The sequence below is a fragment of the Panthera onca genome, chromosome C1 (genome assembly GCF_046562875.1).
Source record: "Panthera onca isolate mPanOnc1 chromosome C1, mPanOnc1 haplotype 2, whole genome shotgun sequence".
Classification (NCBI taxonomy): Eukaryota; Metazoa; Chordata; class Mammalia; order Carnivora; family Felidae; genus Panthera; species Panthera onca.
Window position 1 is genome coordinate 159,659,774 of NC_138346.1, and position 23,931 is coordinate 159,683,704.

Genomic DNA, 23,931 nt, shown 5'->3' on the forward strand with positions numbered 1-23,931 from the left:
AATCCAGTGTTACCCTAATACTAAAACCAAACACATTACAAAAAAAGAAAACTATAGACTAATATCTCTGATAGATATGAAAATCCTCAACAAAAAATAGGAAAATAAATAAAAAACACATAAAAATAACTATACACTACAACCAAGTGGTATTTATTCTAGATATGCAAACCTGGCTCAAAATTTGAAAACCAATTGCTGTAATCCATCACATCAACAGAATAAAAAAGAAAAACCACTTCATATCAATAGATGTAAAAAAGCATTTAACAAAATCCAGTACTCATTCAAAACAAAAAGTCTTAGAAAATTGCAATAGAGGAAAACTTTCTCAACTTGATAAAGACTATCCACAAAATATCCACAGCTAACATCATATGAATGATGAGAAAAATCAAAGCTTTCCCACTAAGATTAGTTACAAGGCAACAACGTCCTCTCTCATTATGCCTGTCAATACTGTACGGGAACTCCTTGCTCATGCAATAAGGTAAGAAAAGGAATAAAAGTGTACAGATTGGTAAGGAAGCTATATGTCTATAAAGCTATGTTTACAGATGACATGATTATCCAAGTGGAAATTCTGAAAGAATCAACAAAAAATTCCTAAAATTAATCAGCAATTATGTCAGGTTGCAAGGTACAAGGTTACAAGGTACAAAAGTCAGTTGCTTTCTTATATACCAAAGATGAACAAGTAAAATTTGAAATGAAAAAACACAGTATCATTTACATTAACATAAAATACTTAAGTGTAAATCTAGCAAAACATATACAAGATCTATATGAGGAAAACTACAAAATACTGATAGACAAAATAAAAAAAAACTAAATAAATAGATATTTCAGGTTCAAGTAAGAAGACTAAATATGTTAAGATATCAGTTTTTCCCTACTTGTTCTATAGATTCAATGCAATCCCCATAAAAATCCCAGAAAGTTATTTTATGGATATTTACAGACTGATTTTGAAGTTTATAGATAGGCTACTGTGATAGCCAACACAATATTGAAGAAGAACAAAGTTAGAAAATTGATGCTACTAAAGACTTCAATCATTTCTATAAAACCACAGTAATCAAGATAGTGGTATTAACAAAAGAGTACATAAGTAGATCAACAGAACAGAAAAGGGAGACCAAAAATATACAGACATGAATAAAGTCAACGGATATTTGACGAAGGGGCAAAGGCAATACTATGGAGCAAAGATGTCTTTTCAACAAATGGTTCTGGAACAAATGGACATCCACATGCAAATGAAAATGAATCTAGATACAAACCTTACAGCCCTCACAAAATTAATTCAAAATGGATCTATGACCTAAGATAACCTAGGAACAAACCTAGATGAACTTGAATATAGTGGTTCCTTTTTATATACAACACTGAAGACATGATTTATGAAAGAGATAATTGGTGGGCTGAACTTCATTAAAATGAAAAACTTCTGTTCTATGAAAGGCAATATCAAGAAAATTAGAAGACAATCTACAGACTGGGAGAGAATGTCCGCAAAAGACAAATCTGATAAAGGACTTTTATTCAAAATACAGGAGAACTCTTAGAACCCAACAATAAGAAAATGAAAAATTGATTAAAAAATGGGCCAAAGACCTTAGTAAGCACATCACCAAAGAAGATATATATCTATATATCTATATATCTATATATATATCTTATATATATATATATATCTTATATATATATATATATATCTTATATATATATCTTATATATATATATATTTATATATATATCTTATATATATATATATATAAGATGCTTCACATCATATGTTACCAAGGAAATGCAAATTAAAACAACAATGAGATACCAATATACATCTATTAGAATGGCCAAAATCCGCCACCATACTCTGGTGAGAATGTGGAACAACAGGATCTCTCAGACATTGTTGATGGGGATACAAAATGGCATAGTCAGAGAGAGGGAAGATGGCGGCGTAGGAGGACGCTGGGCTCACCGCGCATCCTGCTGATCACTTAGATTCCACCTACACCTGCCTAAATAACCCAGAAAACCGCCAGAGGATTAGCAGAACGGAGTCTCTGGAGCCAAGCGCAGACGAGAGGCCCACGGAAGAGGGTAGGAAGGGCGGCGAGGCGGTGCGCGCTCCACGGACTGGCGGGAGGGAGCCGGGGCGGAGGGGCGGCTCGCCAGCCAAGCAGAGCCCCCGAGTCTGGCTGGCAAAAGCGGAGGGGCCTGACGGACTGTGTTCCAACAGCAAGCGCGACTTAGCGTCTGGGAGGTCATAAGTTAACAGCTCTGCTCAGAAAGCGGGAAGGCTGGAGGACAAAGGGAGGGAGAGCTGCTGAGCCCCGGACGACAGAGCTCAGTTGGGAGGGGAACAAAGGCGCTCGCCAGCGCCATCTCCCCCGCCCATCCCCCAGCCAAAATCCCAAAGGGAACGAGTTCCTGCCAGGGAACTTGCTCGCTCCGCGCAAACACCCAACTCTGTTCTTCTGCGGAGCCAAACCTCCAGTGGCAGCAGATCTGACTTCCTCCCACTGCCACAGGGCCCCTCCTGAAGTGGATCACCTAAGGAGAAGCGAGCTAAGCCTGCCCCTCCTGCCCCCGTGCACCTTGCCTACCCACCCCAGCTAATACGCCAGATCCCCAGCACCACAAGCCTGGCAGTGTGCAAGTAGCCCAGATGGGCCACGCCACCCCACAGTGAATCCCGCCCCTAGGAGAGGGGAAGAGAAGGCACACAGCAGTCTGACTGTGGCCCCAGCGGTGGGCTGGGGGCAGACATCAGGTCGGACTGCGGCCCCGACCACCAAATCCAGTTATACACCACAGCACAGGGGAAGTGCCCTGCAGGTCCTCACCACGCCAGGGACTACCCAAAGTGACCAAACAGAAGAATTCCCCTCAGAAGACTCTCCAGGAAATAACAACAGCTAATGAACTGATCAAAAAGGATTTAAATAATATAACAGAAAGTGAATTTAGAATAATAGTCATAAAATTAATCGCTGGGCTTGAAACAGTATACAGGACAGCAGAGAATCTCTTGCCACAGAGATCAAGGGACTAAGGAACAGTCACGAGGAGCTGAAAAGCGCTTTAAACGAAATGCAAAACAAAATGGAAATGACGACGGCTCGGATTGAAGAGGCAGAGGAGAGAATAGGTGAACTAGAAGATAAAGTTATGGAAAAAGAGGAAGCTGAGAGAAAGACAGATAAAAAAATCCAGGAGTATGAGGGGAAAATTAGAGAACTAAATGATACACTAAAAAGAAATAATATACGCATAATTGGTATCCCAGAGGAGGAAGAGAGAGGGAAAGGTGCTGAAGGGGTACTTAAAGAAATTATAGCTGAGAACTTCCCTGAACTGGGGAAGGAAAAAGGCATTGAAATCCAAGAGGCACAGAGAACTCCCTTCAGACGTAACTTGAATCGATCTTCTGCACGACATATCATAGTGAAACTGGCAAAATACAAGGATAAAGAGAAAATTCTGAAAGCAGCAAGGGATAAACGTGCCCTCACATATAAAGGGAGACCTATAAGACTCGTGACTGATCTCTCTTTTGAAACTTGGCAGGCCAGAAAGGCTTGGCACGATATCTTCAGTGTGCTAAACAGAAAAAATATGCAGCCGAGAATCCTTTATCCAGCAAGTCTGTCATTTAGAATAGAAGGAGAGATAAAGGTCTTCGCAAACAAACAAAAACTGAAGGAATTCGTCACCATGAAACCAGCCCTACAAGAGATCCTAAGGGGGATCCTGTGAGACAAAGTACCAGAGACATCGCTACAAGCATAAAACATACAGACATCACAATGACTCTAAACCCGTATCTTTCAATAATAACACTGAATGTAAATGGATTAAATGCGCCAACCAAAAGACATAGGCTATCAGAATGGATAAAAAAACAAGACCCATCTATTTGCTGTCTACAAGAGACTCATTTTAGATCTGAGGACACCTTTAGATTGAGAGTGAGGGGATGGAGAACTATTTATCATGGTAATGGAAGCCAAAAGAAAGCTGGAGTAGCCATACTTATATCAGACAAACTAGACTTTAAATTAAAGGCTGTAACAAGAGATGAAGAAGGGCATTATATAATAATTACAGGGTCTATCCATCAGGAAGAGCTAACAATTATAAATGTCTATGCGCCGAATACCGGAGCCCCCAGATATATAAAACAATTACTCACAAACATAAGCAACCTTATTGATAAGAATGTGGTCATTGCAGGGGACTTTAACACCCCACTTACAGAAATGGATAGATCATCTAGACACACGGTCAATAAAGAAACAAGGGCCCTGAATGATACATTGGATCAGATGGACTTGACAGATATATTTAGAACTCTGCATCCCAAAGCAACAGAATATACTTTCTTCTCGAGTGCACATGGAACATTCTCCAAGATAGATCATATACTGGGTCACAAAACAGCCCTTCATAAGTTTACAAGAATTGAAATTATACCATGCATACTTTCAGACCACAATGCTATGAAGCTTGAAATCAACCACAGGGAAAACGTCTGGAAAACCTCCAAAAGCATGAAGGTTAAAGAACACCCTACTAACGAATGAGTGGGTCAACCAGGCAATTAGAGAAGAAATTAAAAAATATATGGAAACAAACGAAAATGAAAATACAACAATCCAAATGCTTTGGGATGCAGCGAAGGCAGTCCTGAGAGGAAAATACATTGCAATTCAGGCCTATCTCAAGAAACAAGAAAAATCCCAAATACAAAATCTAACAGCACACCTAAACGAAACAGAAGCAGAACAGCAAAGGCAGCCTAAACCCAGCAGAAGAAGAGAAATAATAAAGATCAGAGCAGAAATAAACAATATAGAATCTTAAAAAACTGTAGAGCAGATCAATGAAACCAAGAGTTGGTTTTTTGAAAAAATAAACAAAATTGACAAACCTCTAGCCAGGCTTCTCAAAAAGAAAAGGGAGGTGACCCAAATAGATAAAATCATGAATGAAAATGGAATTATGACAACCAATCCCTCAGAGATACAAACAATTATCAGGGAATACTATGAAAAATTATATGCCAACAAATTGGACAACCTGGAAGAAATGGACAAATTCCTAAACACCCACACTCTTCCAAAACTCAATCAGGAGGAAATAGAAAGCTTGAACAGACCCATAACCAGCGAAGAAATTGAATCGGTTATCAAAAATCTCCCAACAAATAAGAGTCCAGGACCAGATGGCTTCCCAGGGGAGTTCTACTAGACGTTTAAAGCAGAGATAATACCTATCCTTCTCAAGTGATTCCAAGACATAGGAAGGGAAGGAAAACTTCCAGACTCATTCTATGAAGCCAGTATTACTTTGATTCCTAAACCAGACAGAGACCCAGTAAAAAAAGAGAACTACAGGCCAATATCCCTGATGAATATGGATGCAAAAATTCTTAATAAGATACTAGCAAATCGAATTCAACGGCATATAAAAAGAATTCTTCACCATGATCAAGTAGGATTCATTCCTGGGATGCAGGGCTGGTTCAACATTCGCTAATCAATCAACGTGATACATCACATTAACAAAAAAAAAAGAGAAGAACCATATGATCCTGTCAATCGATGCAGAAAAGGCCTTTGACAAAATCCAGCACCCTTTCTTAATAAAAACCCTTGAGAAAGTCGGGATAGAAGGAACATACTTAAACATCATAAAAGCCATTTATGAAAAGCCCACAGCTAACATCATCCTCAACGGGGAAAAACTGAGAGCTTTTTCCCTGAGATCAGGAACACGACAGGGATGTCCACTCTCACCGCTGTTGTTTAACATAGTGCTGGAAGTTCTAGCATATGCAATCAGACAACAAAAGGAAATCAAAGGCATCAAAATTGGCAAAGACGAAGTCAAGCTTTGGCTTTTTGCAGATGACATGATATTACACATGGAAAATCCGATAGATTCCACCAAAAGTCTGCTAGAACTGATACATGAATTCAGCAAAGTTGCAGGATACAAAATCAATGTGCAGAAATCAGTTGCATTCTTATACACTAACAATGAAGCAACAGAAAGACAAATAAAGAAACTGATCCCATTCACAATTGCACCAAGAAGCATAAAATACCTAGGAATAAATCTAACCAAAGATGTAGAAGATCTGTATGCTGAAAACTATAGAAAGCTTATGCAGGTAATTGAAGAAGATATAAAGAGATGGAAAGACATTCCCTGCTCATGGATTGGAAGAATAAATATTGTCAAAATGTCAATACTACCCAAAGCTATCTACACATTCAATGCAATCCCAAGCAAAATTGCACCAGCATTCTTCTCGAAACTAGAACAAGCAATCCTAAAATTCATATGGAACCACAAAAGGCCCCGAATAGCCAAAGTAATTTTGAAGAAGACCAAAGCAGGAGGCATCACAATCCCAGACTTTAGCCTCTACTACAAAGCTGTCATCACCAAGACAGCATGGTATTGGCACAAAAACAGACACATAGACCAATGGAATAGAATAGAAACCCCAGAACTAGACCCACAAACGTATGGCCAACTCATCTTTGACAAAGCAGGAAAGAACATCCAATGGAAAAAAGACAGTTTCTTTAACAAATGGTGCTGGGAGAACTGGACAGCAACATGCAGAAGGTTGAAACTAGACCACTTTCTCACACCATTCACAAAAATAAACTCAAAATGGATAAAGGACCTGAATGTGAGACAGGAAACCATCAAAACCTTAGAGGAGAAAGCAGGAAAAGACCTCTCTGACCTCAGCCGTAGCAATCTCTTACTCGGCACATCCCCAAAGGCAAGGGAATTAAAAGCAAAAGTGAATTACTGGGACCTTATGAAGATAAAAAGCTTCTGCACAGCAAAGGAAACAACCAACAAAACTAAAAGGCAACCAACGGAATGGGAAAAGATATTTGCAAATGACATATCGGACAAAGGGCTAGTATCCAAAATCTATAAAAAGCTCATCAAACTCCACACCCGAAAAACAAATAACCCAGTGAAGAAATGGGCAGAAAACACGAATAGACACTTCTCTAAAGAAGACATCCGGATGGCCAACAGGCACATGAAAAGATGTTCAACATTGCTCCTTATCAGGGAAATACAAATCAAAACCACACTCAGATATCACCTCATGCCAGTCAGAGTGGCCAAAATGAACGTATCAGGAGAGTATAGATGCTGGAGAGGATGTGGAGAAACGGGAACCCTCTTGCACTGTTGGTGGGAATGCAAATTGGTGCAGCCGCTCTGGAAAGCAGTGTGGAGGTTCCTCAGAAAATTAAAAATAGACCTACCCTATGACCCAGCAATAGCACTGTTAGGAATTTATCCAAGGGACACAGGAGTACTGATGCATAGGGGCACTTGTACCCCAATGTTTATAGCAGCACTCTCAACAATAGCCAAATTATGGAAAGAGCCTAAATGTCCATGAACTGATGAATGGATAAAGAAATTGTGGTTTATATACACAATGGAATACTACGTGGCAATGAGAAAAAATGAAATATGGCCTTTTGTAGCAACGTGGATGGAACTGGAGAGTGTGATGCTAAGTGAAATAAGCCATACAGAGAAAGACAGATACCATATGGTTTCACTCTTATGTGGATCCTGAGAAACTTAATAGAAACCCATGGGGGAGGGGAAGGAAAAAAAAAAAAAGAGGTTAGAGTGGGAGAGAGCCAAAGCATAAGAGACTGTTAAAAACTGAGAACAAACTGAGGGTTGATGGGGGGTGGGAGGGAGAGGAGGGTGGGTGATGGGTATTGAGGAGGGCACCTTTTGGGATGAGCACTGGGTGTTGTATGGAAACCAATTTGACAATAAATTTCATATATTAAAAAAAAAAACTAAATAAATAAATAGGGGCACCTGAAAAAAAAAACAAACAAAAAAAAACCAAAATGGCATAGTCATTTTAGAGGATAGTTGGGCAGTTTCTTACAAAACTAAACACATTCTTACTATATGATTCAGCAATCATACTCCTTACTATTTACCTTAAGGAAGTGAAAACTTATGCCCACACAAAAACTGGCACACAGATGTTTATAGTAGATTTATTCATAATTGCCAAACTTAGAAGTGACTAAGATGTCCTCCAGCAGGTAAATAATAAATATACTCTACTACATCCAGACAATGGAATATCATCCACTGCTAGAAATTGATCTATCACGCCATGAAAAGACAAAGAGGAACCTGAAATGCATATTACAAAGTGAAGGAAGGTCTTGAAAAGATACAAACTGTACAGTTCCAAATGTATGACATTCTGGAAAAGGCAAAATGATACCTTTGCCTTTTCAAAGAAAATTAAAAGACTGGTGATTGTCAAGGGTGGGAAGTGGGAAAGAGACAAATAGGCTGAACACAGGATTTTTAGGTCAGGGAAGATACTCTATATGATGTAAAGATGGACATACATCATTAAACATTTGTACACCCCCAAAGAATGTACACCACCACAAGTGAATCCTAAGGTAAATTATAGACTTTAGGTGATTTATGATGTGCCAATGTAGGTTCATTCTTTGTAAAAAGTGTACTAGTCTGATGAGTTATGTTGATAATGTGGGAGGATATGCCACCCTCTGTGGGGGCAGAGGGTGTATAGGAAATTTCTGTACTTTTCTCTTAACTCTGTTGTAAATCTAAAACTGCTTTAAAAAATTAAGTCTTAATCAAAAAAAATAAGCAAGACACAAGTATATGCTGCCTATTAATAGACTCACACATAGGCTGAAAGTGAAGAGATGGAAAAAGATATTCCGTGCAAATGGAAAGCAAAGACAAGCAGGGGTAGCTATACTTATACCAGACAAAATAGACTTCATGTCAAACCTGTAACAAGAAACAAAGGAGATCATTATATAATGATAAAAGTATTAATTCATCAAGAGAATAAAATAATTATGAATACATATGCACCCAATATTAGAGCATCTAAATATATAAAGCAAATGTTAACAGCTCTTAAGGGAAAAATTGACAGAAATTCAATAATAATAAAGGACTTTAATACTCCACTTTCAACAATGAATGGATCATCCAGACCAAAAATCAATAAGGAAATATTGTACTTGAAATATGTTTTAGACCAAATGGAGCTAACTGACATGCACAGAACATGCCATCCAATAGCAACACAATATATTCTCCTCAAGCACAATGGAACATTCTGTAAGAAAAATCATATGTTAGGTCACAATGTAAATCAGATGTTAGGACACAGTATAGAAATCATATCACACATCTATTCTGATCAAAATAGTATGAAAATAGAAAGTAATAACTGGAGTAAAACTAAAAAGAGAATCACAAAATTTGGAAATAAAACAACGTATTCCTGCAAAACCAAAGGGTGAAAGAAGAAATCAAAAGGGAAGTATCTTGAAAGCAACAAAGTGGAAATATACCATAGCAAAACTTACAGGATGCAGCAAAAGCAGTTCTAAGAAGGCTAATATGATAAATGTCTACATTAATAAAAAAGAAAGATCTCAAATAAAATCCTAAGTTTATATTTCAAGAAACTAGAAAAAGAACAATAAAAAAAACTCATAGTTGGCAAAAGGAAGAAAATACAACAGATCAGAGGAGAAATAAATAAAATAGAGACTAGAAAAACAATAGAAAATATCAATGAAACTAAGGGTGGTTTTAAAAAAAAAGATAAACAAAATGGGTAGATCCTTAGGTAGGTTAATTATGAAAAAAAGCTTGAAGATGCAAATAAAGTCAACAATAAAATAAGAAACATTACAACTGATACCATAGAAAAACAAAGCATCATGAGACGTTATTATGAACAATTATATACCAACAAATTAAATAAATTCCTAAGAAGATACAACCTACCAAGACTGAATATTGAAGAAATAGAAAATCAGAACAGAACAATAATGAGAAAGGAAATGGAATCAGTAATTAAAGCCTCACAATAAACAGAAGTCCAGGACCAGATAGTTTCACAGGTGAATTCTGAATATTCAAAGAATTAATACCAGTCCTTCTCAAAAAGAAGAGGGATGACTCCAAAACTATTTTATGAGGCTAGCATTACCCTGATACCAAAAACTAGTTAAGGACATTAAAAGAAAAGAAAATTAATGCTTAATATCCCAGATGAATATTCACACAAAAAATCCTCAAAAAAATATGATTAGACCTAATTCAATAGCATGTTAAAATACTCATATACTATGATCAAGTGGGATTTGTCACTCATATGCAAGAATGGTCCAACATACACAAATCCATGAATGTGATACACTGCATTAACAAAATAAAAGATAAAAATCATATGATCATATCAGTATATGTAGAAAAAGCATTTGACAAAATTTGGTATCCCTTCCTTGTAAAATCTCTTAATATTTAGGTAGAGAGGGAATGTACCTCAACATAATAAAGGCCATATATGACAAGTTTACACCTAACGTCATACTTAATGGTGAAGGGCTGAAAGTTTTTCTTTTATGATCAGGAACAAGACAAGGATGCCCAATTTTGTTCAATATAATAGTGGAAGTCCCATCAAAGAAATTCAGCAAGAAAAAGAAATAAAAGGCATCCAAATCAGAAAGGAAGAAGTAAAATTGTCTCTGTTTGTAGATGACATGATCTTATCTAGATCCACCAAAATCTGTTAAAAATAATAAATAAATCAATAGAGATGCTCAATACAAAATCAACATACAAAAATTAGTTGTACAAAAATCTTAAGATACAAATAAATGCAAAGATATCCACTGTTCATGGATTGGAAGAATTAAAATTGTTAAAATATCCATACTACCCAAAATAGCACACAAATTCAGTGTAATCCCTATTAAAATCCCAATAGCATTTTACACAGAAATAGAAAAAAAAACAATTTATATGGAAACCACAAAAGCACTCAGATAGTACTCACTTCAGCAGCACATAGAATAAAATTGGAATGATACAGAGACTAGTGTGGCTCTTGTGCAAGAATGACATGCATATTTGTGAAGTGTTTCAGATTTTTAATTATTGAATCACTATATTGTACACCTGAAAGTAATATAACACTATATGTTAACTCTAGTGGAATTAAAAGAAAAAAGAGCCTAGATAGCTAAAGCAATCTTGAGCAAGAAGAACAAAGTTGGAGGCATCACACTTGTTGCTTTCAAATTATATTATAAAGTGATAAAAATCAAAACACTATGGTACTAGTTTAAAAACAGATATTTAGACCATTGGAACAGAATAAAAAGCCCAGAAATAAAACCATGCATATGTATTCAACTAATCTTTGACAAAGTTGCCAAGAATACACAATGTGGAAAGTTTCTTCAACAAATTATTTTGGGAAAACTAGATATCCACATACAAAAAAAAGAAAAAAGAAAAGAAAAGAAAAAGAAAAAGGATGCATATTTCATACTACCCGTAAAATTTAACTGAAAATGGATGAAAGCCTTAAATGAAGACATGAAATTCCTAGAGGAAAACAGGGGAAAACTTCCTTGACATTGCTCTTGGCAATAAGTTTTTTTTTTTTTTTTTTTTTTTTTTTTTTTTTTTGCAGGGGGGATTTGACACCAAAAGCACAGATAACAAAAGCAAAAATAAATGAAGCAGACAGTATGAAACTTAAAGGTTTTTGCATAACCAAAGAAACAATGAACAAAATGAAAAGGCAGCTTATGGAATAGAAGATAGTATCTTCAAAACATATGTCTCTCAAGAGATTAATATCCAAATTACATAAAGAACTCATAAAACTAAACAGCAAAAAAATTCAAATAAGTCCATTTAAATATAGGCAAAGGACCTGAAAGATATTTTTTATAAAGAAGACACACAAATAGACAACACGTGCATAAAAGATGCTCAACATCACTAATCATAAGAGAAACACACATCAAAACTACAGTGAGATACTACAATGAGATATTACCTCATAGTAATAGTATGACTATTACCAAAAGTCAAAAATAAGTGTTGGTGAGGAAGTAGAGAAAAGGGAGCACTTGTACGCTGTTGGTGGGAATGTAAACTGGAACAGCAATTACAGAAAACAGTATGGAGTTCCCTCATAAAGTTAAAAAAAGTATCATATGATCCAAAAATGTCACATATGAGTATATAGCCAAAGAAAATAAAGTCACTATGTCAGATTGGTAGCTGTACTATGAGTTCATTACAGCATTATTCACAGTGGTCAAGATATGGAACAACTTAAGTGCTCACCAACAGATATATGAAATATGACATACATATGTAATGAAATATTATCTGGCTTTTTTTTAAAAAGTGGAAATCCAAGGGCTTTCCTTGGGTGGCTCACTAGGTTAAGCATCCAACTTTGGCTCAGGTCATGATCTCACTGTCTGTGAGTTTGAGCCCCGCATTGAGCTCTGTTGCTGACAGCTCAGAGCCTGGAGCCTGCTTCTGATTCTGTGTCTCCCTCTCTCTCTGTCCCTCCCCTGCTTGTGCTCTCTCTCTTTCTCAAAAATAAATAAACATTAAAATAAATTAAAAAAGTAAATCCTGCCATTTGTGACAAATGAATGCACCTAGAAGACACTATGCTAAGTGACTTAAACCAGGCACAGAAAGACAAATACTGCATGATCTCACTTACAAGTGGACTTCAAAAAAAAAAAAAAATCGAACTCAATGTAACAGAGGGTGGAGTACTGGTTACAGGATTGGAGGAAGGGTTGGAGGAAATAGGAAGATGCTGTTCAGGGCTAAAAACCTGTGGTTAGATGATGAATAAATTCTGGGCACCCAATATACAGTATGACTATAGTTAATAATAATGTATTATACACTTGAAATTTGCTAAGAGAGTAGATCTCAAGTGTTTTTACCATGAAGAAAATTGTAACTATGAGAGGTGATGAATATGTTCGTTAGCTTGACTGTAGTAATCATTACACAATGCATATATACATTCAAAACATCATGTTGTACAACCTAAATATATACAATTTTTATCTGTCAATAATACCTTAATAAAGCTGAAAAAAATCTGCATAGCAAGACCTACCTGGGGATCTCACTTAGCCAGTCCCAAAATAACTGTTTCTAATGCAGCAAAACAGAGACTTGGTGACATATTGCTCAAACATTTGCAGCTTGTCGGTATCTTTTCAAAACTTCTCCTCTGATTTAAACCCCGTGCTTTCCAAAAACCAGTCATATTTCATTCCCAAACTGATAATATTAGTTTCCTGTTTATTTTATGTATATAATTTATAGGGGTATTAATAAAAACTAATGAAATATAAGTAGAAAAAAGTAGTAAAGAACTTAGTGGTATTTCATATTCCAATTACTATATTTTAAATTGTTTATTCAAAAGAAACTAAAGCAATAAATTGTATCTAATTCATTAACAAGTATTATGTAAGCAAAAAAGAGTTTCCTGAATACCAACTTAGGGACTTGCATGTAAAGAAAAGCTTTGGGGGGCGCCTGGGTGGCGCAGTTGGTTAAGCATCCGACTTCAGCCAGGTCACGATCTCGCGGTCCGTGAGTTCGAGCCCCGCGTCAGGCTCTGGGCTGATGGCTCGGAGCCTGGAGCCTGTTTCCGATTCTGTGTCTCCCTCTCTCTCTGCCCCTCCCCCGTTCATGCTCTGTCTTTCTCTGTCCCAAAAATAAATAAAAAACGTTGAAAAAAAAATTTAAAAAAAAAAAAAAAAAGAAAAGCTTTGGCTTCATATTTAAAGTGTGACAAACTGGGGCACCTGGGCATCCAGCTTCAGCTCAGGTCATGATCTCACAAAAAGAGACAAGAGACAAAGAGACATCAAACTAAAAAGTTTTTGCACGGCAAAGGAAACAATTCAAAAAATGAAAAGGCGACCTACAGAATAGGAGAAAATATTTGTAAACCATATAGCTGATAAGGGACTAAGTTCCAAAATATATAAGGATCTCCTACAACTCAGTAACAAGAAAACCCAAACAATCCATTAAAAAATGGGCAAAGGACTTGGACAGACATTTTTCCAAAGGAAACATACACACACCCAGCATGAATATGAAAATATGCTCAATATCAGTAACTATCAGGGAAATGCAAATAAAAACCACAATGAAATGTCACCTCACATTTGTTAGGATAGCCTTTGTTTGTTTATTTATTTATTTATTTATTTATTTATTTATTTATTGTTTTTTAAAGAGAGAGACAGAGAGAGCACGCACAAGCATGAGTAGAGAGGGGCAGATGGAGAGGGCATGATAGAATCTTAAGCAGGCTCCATGCTCAGCACAGAGCCCCATGCAGGGCTCAGCCTCATGATGGTGAGTTCATGACCTGAGCAGAAATCAACCAACTGAGCTACCCAGGTATCCCTAGAATAGCTATTATTAAAAAAAAAAAAAAAAAAAAAAAAGTGTTGGTGAAGTTGTGAAAAAATAGGAACCCTATACAGTGTTGGCAGAATACAAAATGGCACAGCAGTCATGCAAAACACGATAGATATTCCTCAAAACATTAAAAATGGAAATACCAAATGATCCAGCAGTACCACTTCTGGATATTTCAAAATAATTGAAATCAGAACCTCAAACAGATATTAGCACTCCCATGTTTATTGCAGCATTACTTACAATAGCCAATATATGGAAACGAACTAAGAATCCATTGAAAAATAAATAAAGACAATGTGGTAATGGATATACAGCAGAACATTATTTAGCCATTAAAAAATTCTGCCATTTGCAACAACATTCATAAATGTAGAGGACATCACGCTACAGGAGATAAGCATCACAGGACAAATACTGCATGAGTCCTTTTATATGAGGTATATAGAATAGTCAAATTTTTTAAGTAGAGAGTACAACAGTGGTTGCTGGAGGCTGTTGGGTTGGAGAAATCGGGAGTTGCTGTTTAATGGGTATAAAGTTTCAGTTATGCTAGTTGAATAAATTCTAGAAACATAAATTCTGTATAACATACTGCCTAGAGTTAACAATACAGTACTGTATGCTTCAAAATTTGTTAAGAGGGTAGATGTCACATTAAATGTTCTTACCAAATGTCAAACAAAACAAAGGGAATATGTGTGCATTTTATAGTCATATCTTTAACAGAATTCCTGTATACATTTCCATAGAAATGCACAATCACACATTGTCAGCATATTTATAAAGAATAAAAGAAACAGAACCTGCATATGTCAATACCAATCATGGTTCTAAGCTCTTTAGTTACATTTATTCCTCACAACAACATAAAAAGTAAATCCTGTTATGATTATGTTAGAGAGAAATAAATTTAGGGTTAGAGATAAAGTATTCGCCCCACCCCTACTCAGTTAAACCTAAATTTTCTGGTCTCCAGAGCATACCTACACTTTTAATCAATAGACGTGTTGCCTCATGACTGGTGTCTGCTAGAAACTGGGATGGGACTTATAAATAATCATTCTCAATTCTATTCCAACATCTTAGTTGGAGCTGGTCTTAACTAAACCTAGAAAACCAAAGCTTTGGGGTAAGATTTCAGTGCTCTATGTTCTTCTCCAGGCACTCTCCTGACTTTCACTCTGCCCCCTGACAAATCATTTATGCACTTTAATCTTCACCTTTAATACCTTTAATATTGAGATGACAATTCTGTAATTCCACTCAAGGAGTTTCAATCAGGAACAGTAACAAACATTGGCTGCAGGTCAGATATGAGTTTTGTTAAAAGAAAACACATATAAAGCTGAGATATGATTTGGCTATTTAATACACTGTGAAATATATGACTTTGTTAATGTGTTAGGTTTACACAGAATTGCTTATATTTCCCCACATATACCATGATGTTTCTTATACTATTTTTCCCACCTTGAATGTTCCCACACCCAGTAGGGTGACTTAGTTTCCTCATTTATAAAATGAGGGTGATAATATCACCCATCTTGTGGAGTTATAATGAGAATATAAAGAGATAATGTAAAGTGCTTAGAAAACAACTGGCATATTGAAAACACTCAATAAAAGTTATTTTCATAGAGAGGGAGCTTAATCTGTGCTATAATTTACTTCCCAATAGTTTGGCCAATGACATACTATTAGTATAGAAATCTACTGTATCAAAAATGTCTTTCAAATTGCTAAAGTCTACTTATTTGATACATAGCTTATTAAAATATTGGCCTCACACTAGCAAGCTGATAAAATAGCAAGATAAATAGGATTACACACCTATACATTGATAAATTATCTAAACATAAAATATACTTTAATGCTCTGCCATAAAGGTGCAAAAGCCAGTAAGCATCCAAACACATTAAGGTCATCACTGGTCAACACACTTCAAGTTATAGGCTGCCACATTTATGATGACAAGTAATTTGATATATTTCACAAAATCAATAATTTAAGAGGTACTTTATTTCTGCTTTTCTCCCCCTCTCTCCCGTTTTTCAGAGGACCACACTCTGTGTCTTTCCACATCTGATATATTTCAGAAAGAATAATATCAAGTCTTAATTTAAAATGAGTGATGTAGTACAGAGTTTTAGACCATATATCTATTCAAAGCTGTCAGTTTCCTTTCACCACTTTTCTTATATTCTAAAAACAAATTTAAATTAAACATAGATCAACAATAAATCTGCCAGTTTCTGTCTTATTTATGGCACTTTTAGAAGAGATACTGATGTTCTTTTATAAGCGAAGATGGACACTTTCTCATTCCTTCAGAATTAAAATTAAAACATCTAAAATATTTTATAGAATTTTATTAACCAAGAGATATCTACTATTTTGCTGATCTTAATATTATTCCTTCATGTGTCCCCCTGTAAGATACAGGGAAGCATGTTCTATGTAGTAGAAGGGAGAAGAGCCTCAGTTTTCGTTGCCCAAACTTGGTAAGTACAAAACTATAATATGATTTGAAGATTTAAAAGGAGAGAAAAGTACAGTAGGGGAAGATTTCGCTGAATACCTAGGACCTAATCTATTCCAGATACATGCTATCTCTAAAACTTTACATGATTTAACTCCCAAAGCTGAATGATCAAGAAATTAGAATATATAGCATGATGAAAATTATAATAATCAAACAGCAGTTGTGCATTTATATTTAAATGCAACATACACATACATTACCATTTATTACCTAAAAATGTTCTTCAAAACTGTATAAATGACCAAGAGCCCTCACATCTCATTACAATCATTCATTATTATTTGTACTATCTGACCATACTATGATGTTTGAGTCTCTATGACAACAATATGAGGTTATCTGCTGTGTGTGTCCATCTTCTACTCTGAATAGATATGTCTATTGTGATTATCTATGCCTACTTACCACTGTATGCTGGGTGTGTGGGAGGCAAACAACCTGTTGCTATTCCACAGGAATTCCAGTTGAGATAAACCATAGTAGAAGCACCAAACTTAAGAATTCTCATCCACACTTGAACCTGATTTACTTGAGGAGAGCCTGGAATTTGAGTATGATGTGGTAATAGAATGTGGCTTTTGGAGGGGTATTAGAGGGGTTAAGTATATTTTGAATATAGGTAAATATTGAAGTATAAATATTAAAGTAAATAAATGACAAAAAAAGGACCCATAGCTGTAATATCACACAAATGGACAATCTGATTTTAAAATTTATAATGGATGTAGGGCACCTGGGTGGCTCAGTTGGTTAAGTGTCTGACACTTGGCTTCAGTACAGGTCATGATCTATCAGTTCATGAGTTTGAGCCCTGCATTGGGTTCTGTGTGGACAGTGTGGAGCCTGCTGGGGATTCTCTCTCTCTTTCCTTCTCTTTCTCTCTCTCTCTCTCTCTCAAAATAAATAAATAAAAACTTTAAGAAAATAAAATAAAATTTATAATGGATGTAAAAGGCCAAAAATGGCAAAGAAAATTTTAAAAATAATTATAAAAAGATTATCACATTTATACCCCTGGATATCAAAATTTGTTATAAAGCTTCAGCAATGAAAGTTGAGTGATTTTCACATGCAGCAAACAAACAGAACAATAGGATAGAATAAAGTGTCTAGAAATAGGCCATCCATATACAGACATTTAATTTTTTAAAAAAAGCAAGATGAAACAAGTGGAAGTTCAAAATATGGTGGTAGATTTAACTCTATACAATGCAAATGGATTAATTAAAATAATGAATTTATGGGTAGGATAAAATAAAATCCAATTATATGCTATGTATAAGAGACACCTGTAAAGTAAGAGGTTTATATAGGTTTATAGTAAAAGGATAGAAAAAGATATGCCCAATAAATTCTAAGCAAGAGAGGTATATATTGCTGTATTTATATGAGAAAAATTAGACTTCTTGGGTAAATTAAAGCATTGCTGGAGATAAAGAAGGTTAATTTGTTGTAATGAAAGGATTGATTCTCCCAGGAAACTATAATCATGTTAAATTTGTGCATATCTAGTAACACAGTATCAAAATAAATTAGGAAAAATGTACAGAATTAAAACAAAGAAACAGATCTACAGTAGAGAATTTTTAACACAGAGTTGAAAGCATAAGCCAAAACAAACAAACAAGAAACCCACAAAATACATAAAAGATATGAAGGACATAAACATTTGACCTAATTGGCTCTTACAACACACATTAACAAACGATGGCAGAGTGCATATGCATTTCAGGAACACATAGAACTTTCACAAAATTGATCATATACTGGCCCATATACCAACACTCAACATATTTCTTTTCTTTTTTGAGGTTTATTTATTTATTTATTTTGAGAGAGACAGTGAGTGCATGCACTCAAGAGGGGTGGGAGAGAGAGAGAGAGAAAGAGAGAGAATCCCAAGCAGACTCTGCACTGTCAGAACGGAGCCTAACGCAGGGCTTGATGCCACCAACTGAGAGATCACAGTCTGAGCAGAAATTAAGAGTTGGACACAACTGACTGAGCCACCCAGGCACCCTCAACACATTTCAAATACTGGGAAACAATGACATAGTTCTCTGACCACAGTGTAAATTAACTTAAAAATCATTAAGAAAAAGGTAAATAAAAAATACCAAATTTATAAAGTTGGAAGCCTACTTCTAAATAACTTGTGGGTCAAAAAAGAATTCACACTGGAATAAGAAAGTAGTTTGAAATTAATATCAACAAAATATGATACATCAAAACTTGGACAATATAGCTAAAGTAGAAGTTTAAAATATATAGACTTGTAAGTGATTAAGAAAAAAGGCTAAAAATTAATGAGCTAAGCCATGTATCCATCTTAAGAAATTTAAAAGAAATTCTTTAAAAAGTAGGAAAAGTAACTCAAATACATTTGAAGATAAGATAGGTAAGGGCAGTTAGAACCTATCCATCTTAAAGTATTCCAATTAAAGAGGATGGAATGCTTTATGAGGCCAGCATTGCCCTGATAACAAACCAGACAAAGACACCACAAAATTATGGGCCCATATCCCTGATGAACATAGAAAAATGCTCAATGAAATAGCAAACCAAATTCAACAATACATTAAAAGGGTCATATACCATAATCAAGTGGGATTTATTCTGGGATGCAAAAATTGCTTAACATCTGCAAATCAATCAATGTGATATACCACACTAACAAAAAGAAAGATCGAAATCATATGATCATTTCAACAGATGTTGAAAAATCATCTGACAAAACCCAACATCTATGTATGATAAAAACTCTCAAGAAACTCACTATGGAGGGAACATACCTCAACATAAAATAGGCCATATATGACAAATCCACACCTAACATCATAGTCAATAATGAAAAGCTGAAAACTTTTCTTCTAAAATCAGAAACAAGGTAAGAATGCCACTTTCTTTCAAAATAGTATTACAAGTCCTACCCAGAGCAATTAGGCAAGATAAAGATATAAAAGGCATCCAAACTGGAAAGGAAGAAATAAAAGTCACTATTTGCAGATGACATGATACTATATGTAGGAAACAGTATAGACTCCATCAAAAACTGTTAGAACAAATAAACAAATTTAGTAAAGTCACAGGACCCAAAATTAACATAGAGAAATCAGTTGCTTTCCTATATCCTAACAAGCTATCAGAAAAAGAAATTAAGAAAATAATCCCATTTACAATCACATCAAAAAGAATAAAATACCTAGGAATAAATTTAACCAAGGAGGTAAAAGGACTTGTATTTTGAAAACTATAAGACACTAATGAAAGAAATTGAAGATGACACAAATAAACAAAAAGATATTCTGTGTTCATGGATAAGGATATTATCCATACTGCCCAAAGTGATCTATGGATTTAATAAAATCTTTATGAAAATACCAACAACATTTTTCTCAGAACTAAAACAAAATATTCTGAAATCTGTATGGAACCACAAAAGATCCCAAACAACCAAAACAATCTTGAGAGAGAATAAGGCTGGACATATCATGCTTTCTGATTTCAAAACATACCACAAAGCTAGAGTAATCAAAACAGTATGCTACTGGCACAAAAACAGACATACAGATCTCTGGAATAAGATAGAGAACCCAGAAAAAACTGTAAATATATGGTCAATTAATCTATGACAAGGGAGGGAAGAATATACAATGGGGAAAAGACAATCTCTTCAATAAATGATTTTGGAAAAACTGGACAGCTACGTGCAAAAGAATAAAACAGGACCACTACCTTACATCTTGTAACTGTATACACTTGTGCAAGGCCATGTTTAATGACTGCATAGTATCCCCCTGTACCCATGTATCATCTTGATTCAATCAATATTTGTTTCTTGGCATTTAGATTGTTTTTCTTATTTATTTTACATGAGCACCCTTACGATCTAATCTCTTATGATTTCCATAAAATAAATTTCTAGAAGTCAGTTTGCTGGATCATAACACACACAAAATATTAAGGCCCAAAACACAGAGAGTTTTCATCATAATTTTGACAGCAGTACAACAAAAATAAATTTATTATTCATATACTGGTACTGGGTTTTGTTCAATTACAAATTTTATTTAAACTCTGATTTAAAAGATTTGGCTATCTATATTAGACACAATCTCAACAATTCCAGAAGTTCCAATGAGGGTTTAGACTTGGTTACTCGTCAAAAAGAAGGAAGTGCTAAAAAAATTTCCAAGGCTTTTGCTATAAAATATTACAGTTCCAGAATTTATTGACTGGATTTCAAGGATTTATGTTATCACACTTGCTGATGGGAGTGCCAACATCTAAACCAATTCACGTTCCTTATTGGAACAACACATTTCCACTCTTCTTGCATCATCAATGTGAAAGTTGTATATTCAGTTTGGCAACCAATTAAGCTAAAAGACATAAAATCAAGTTGGAGAGGGATCAGATATATAGTAATTCTCTAAGTATAAGTTTACTGGGGAAAAAAAGCAGATATAAATAATCTGAAGATCTTTATTTATCTTGACAGTTCATAAATGGATCACAAGCTATCAGTGCTGAGGCTGCTGTGAGTCAGTAACTGATTTTATGTCAGAAAGCACAATTCACATGTGAGATTGGAGACAACAGTACTGATTAGAATGGAGATTAGGAAATTTCGGCCAAGTCACAGAGAGAGACATGCAGATCTCAAAGACTAACCATGCTCCCTAATGGGTATGTTGGGCTTGTTTTTTGTGGAGTAGAATAAACTTAAACTCTGTTACTTTTTTTGTTAGATCAAACTTAATAGATTAAGTCCAAATTCCTCCATTATGTTTTAAATAGGAGTGCACTTGTCATGAGACCTGGGTGCTGTATGGAAGCGTTGAATCACTAAGTTGTATACCTGAAACTAACACTGTATGTTAACTAACTGGAATTTAAATAAAAATTTACTGGAATTGAAATAAAAACTTGAAAAAAATAAGAACATACAAAATTCCACCAATAGATATTAAGAGAAGAAAAAGAGAGTTCTAGCTTAAATGAAAGTGTATTTTACTATTTTTAAATTTTAACTTAAAATAATAAAGAAAATAATATTAACACATATAACATTAATATGTAAAATAAATAAATAAAAACTTTAAAAAAAGATATTGAATGGGCAAAGAGAAAATTTTAAAAACAAAACTTGATCATTATTTTTGTTTGTATAGGCTATATACTTCATTTAAATTTTTTTTAGGGGCGCCTGGGTGGCGCAGTTGGTTAAGCATCCGACTTCAGCCAGGTCACGATCTCGCGGTCCGTGAGTTCGAGCCCCGCGTCAGGCTCTGGGCTGATGGCTCGGAGCCTGGAGCCTGTTTCCGATTCTGTGTCTCCCTCTCTCTCTGCCCCTCCCCCGTTCATGTTCTGTCTCTCTCTGTCCCAAAAATAAATAAAAAACGTTGAAAAAAAAAAAATTAAAAAAATAAAAATTTTTTTTTAACATTTATTTATTTTTGAGAAACAGAGACAGAGTGAGAGCAGGGGAGGGGCAGAGAGACAGGGAGACACAGAATCGGAAGCAGGCTCCGGGCTCTGAGCTGTCAGCACAGAGCCTGACACGGGGCTCGAACCCACAAACTGTGGGATCATGACCTGAGCCGAAGCCGGATGCTCAACTGACTGAACCATCCAGGTTCCCCCTTACTTCATTTTATAGATTTTTTAAGAGTAATTTGTATGAAGCTATTTATGAAAATTGCTTGTGATTTTGTAAGCTACTTTCCTTATTAAAGATATCATTATAATCTCTTGTGCATTTATGGAGAAGAGAAATCATTTTCCTCATTCTGTGTGATTTGTAAAACACTTGCATAATCATTAATTTAGTCATTCAACAAACATTTATTAAAAACCTACTATATTCAGGGCACCTGGCTGGCTCAGTTGTAAGAGCGTGCTACTCTTGATCTTGGGGTCATGAGTTCTAGCCCCACGTTGGCTGTAGAGATTACTTAAATGAATAAATAAATAAAAAGTTTAAAAAGAAATAAAAAAAAGAAGAAATGCTCTAAGTTAAAAAAAAAAAAAAAAAAAACTAGTATATGCAAAAGCACCATACTAGAATCTGTGAGAGCTATATAGAGATTTTAACATGCAGTTCCTATGCTCAAGAAAACTATATAATAAAATAGTAAATATAACCATGTTTATAAAACAGGCAGTGTTAAATACTATGAGAAAGGTATAGAAAAAGTACCATGGTTAGAAACATGGAAACACCTCAAGCTAAAGGAATCCAGCAGTTTAATGAAAGTGGCATTTTAGCTGAACTTTGAGGATGGGTGGGAGAGGCAAACTATAAAGAGACTATAGTGTAATAAAAAACATAGGGAATATAAATGCATAGCAGTTCACTGAATTTAGAGCATGGGCTGCAAAATGAAAAGTATGAAAACCCATGGCTGAAAAGGTAGGAGAATTAGATCACTATCACTTAATCCCTGCTGGGTGTGTTTTGGGATAAGCAAGTCTCTTGGTCAGAGGAATGACTCAATCAAAGCCACATGTTAGAGAACCTGGCAAAATTTCAGGAGTATTTAGGATAAAATAGGACTGTAAAAGATTGGAAGACAGGCCTTATAAGTCAGAATACTATTGCAGGAAGTCCAGGAAGATAATGACACTGTGAATAAAGAGTAAGATAATGACAGTATGAATGACAGAATGAGGCAACATATTGATCACTACCAGTAATGTCTTTGATAGTTCTAGACAAAAGATTTGCATCCATTGCTTTTGTCTTATTTAATTTGGAATTTCCCCCCAAGTTTCCTGGATAGCTTGATGAATACCTTTCAGGGAAGTATTATGAAAATGATTCTTCAACTCCTGGTAGGATCTTTCTCAGGTGTGGAAATCTGCAGTAATTATGAGACAGCTCATCCCAGAACTAAGGGAGCTAGTAGCCTACTTCAGGGCACAGAACAAAGTAAAAGGGCATCAAGGTTAAAGATGCTCCAAGTGGTTGTACTTGAATTACATCTCAGAGTAACTCT

General features: G+C 35.3%; 1 protein-coding gene and 1 non-coding gene across 4 annotated transcripts in view; one reads left to right on the forward strand and one right to left on the reverse strand.

The window, feature by feature from the left end:
* The window catches only part of TNNI3K (TNNI3 interacting kinase), a 296,246-nt gene that overhangs the window by 226,222 nt on the left and 46,093 nt on the right, over positions 1 to 23,931 (reverse strand). The window lies entirely within an intron of this gene.
* Positions 10,938 to 11,041, forward strand: LOC132674026 (U6 spliceosomal RNA). The gene has a single exon (XR_009608351.1). It is a non-coding gene; the product is annotated as a U6 spliceosomal RNA (small nuclear RNA).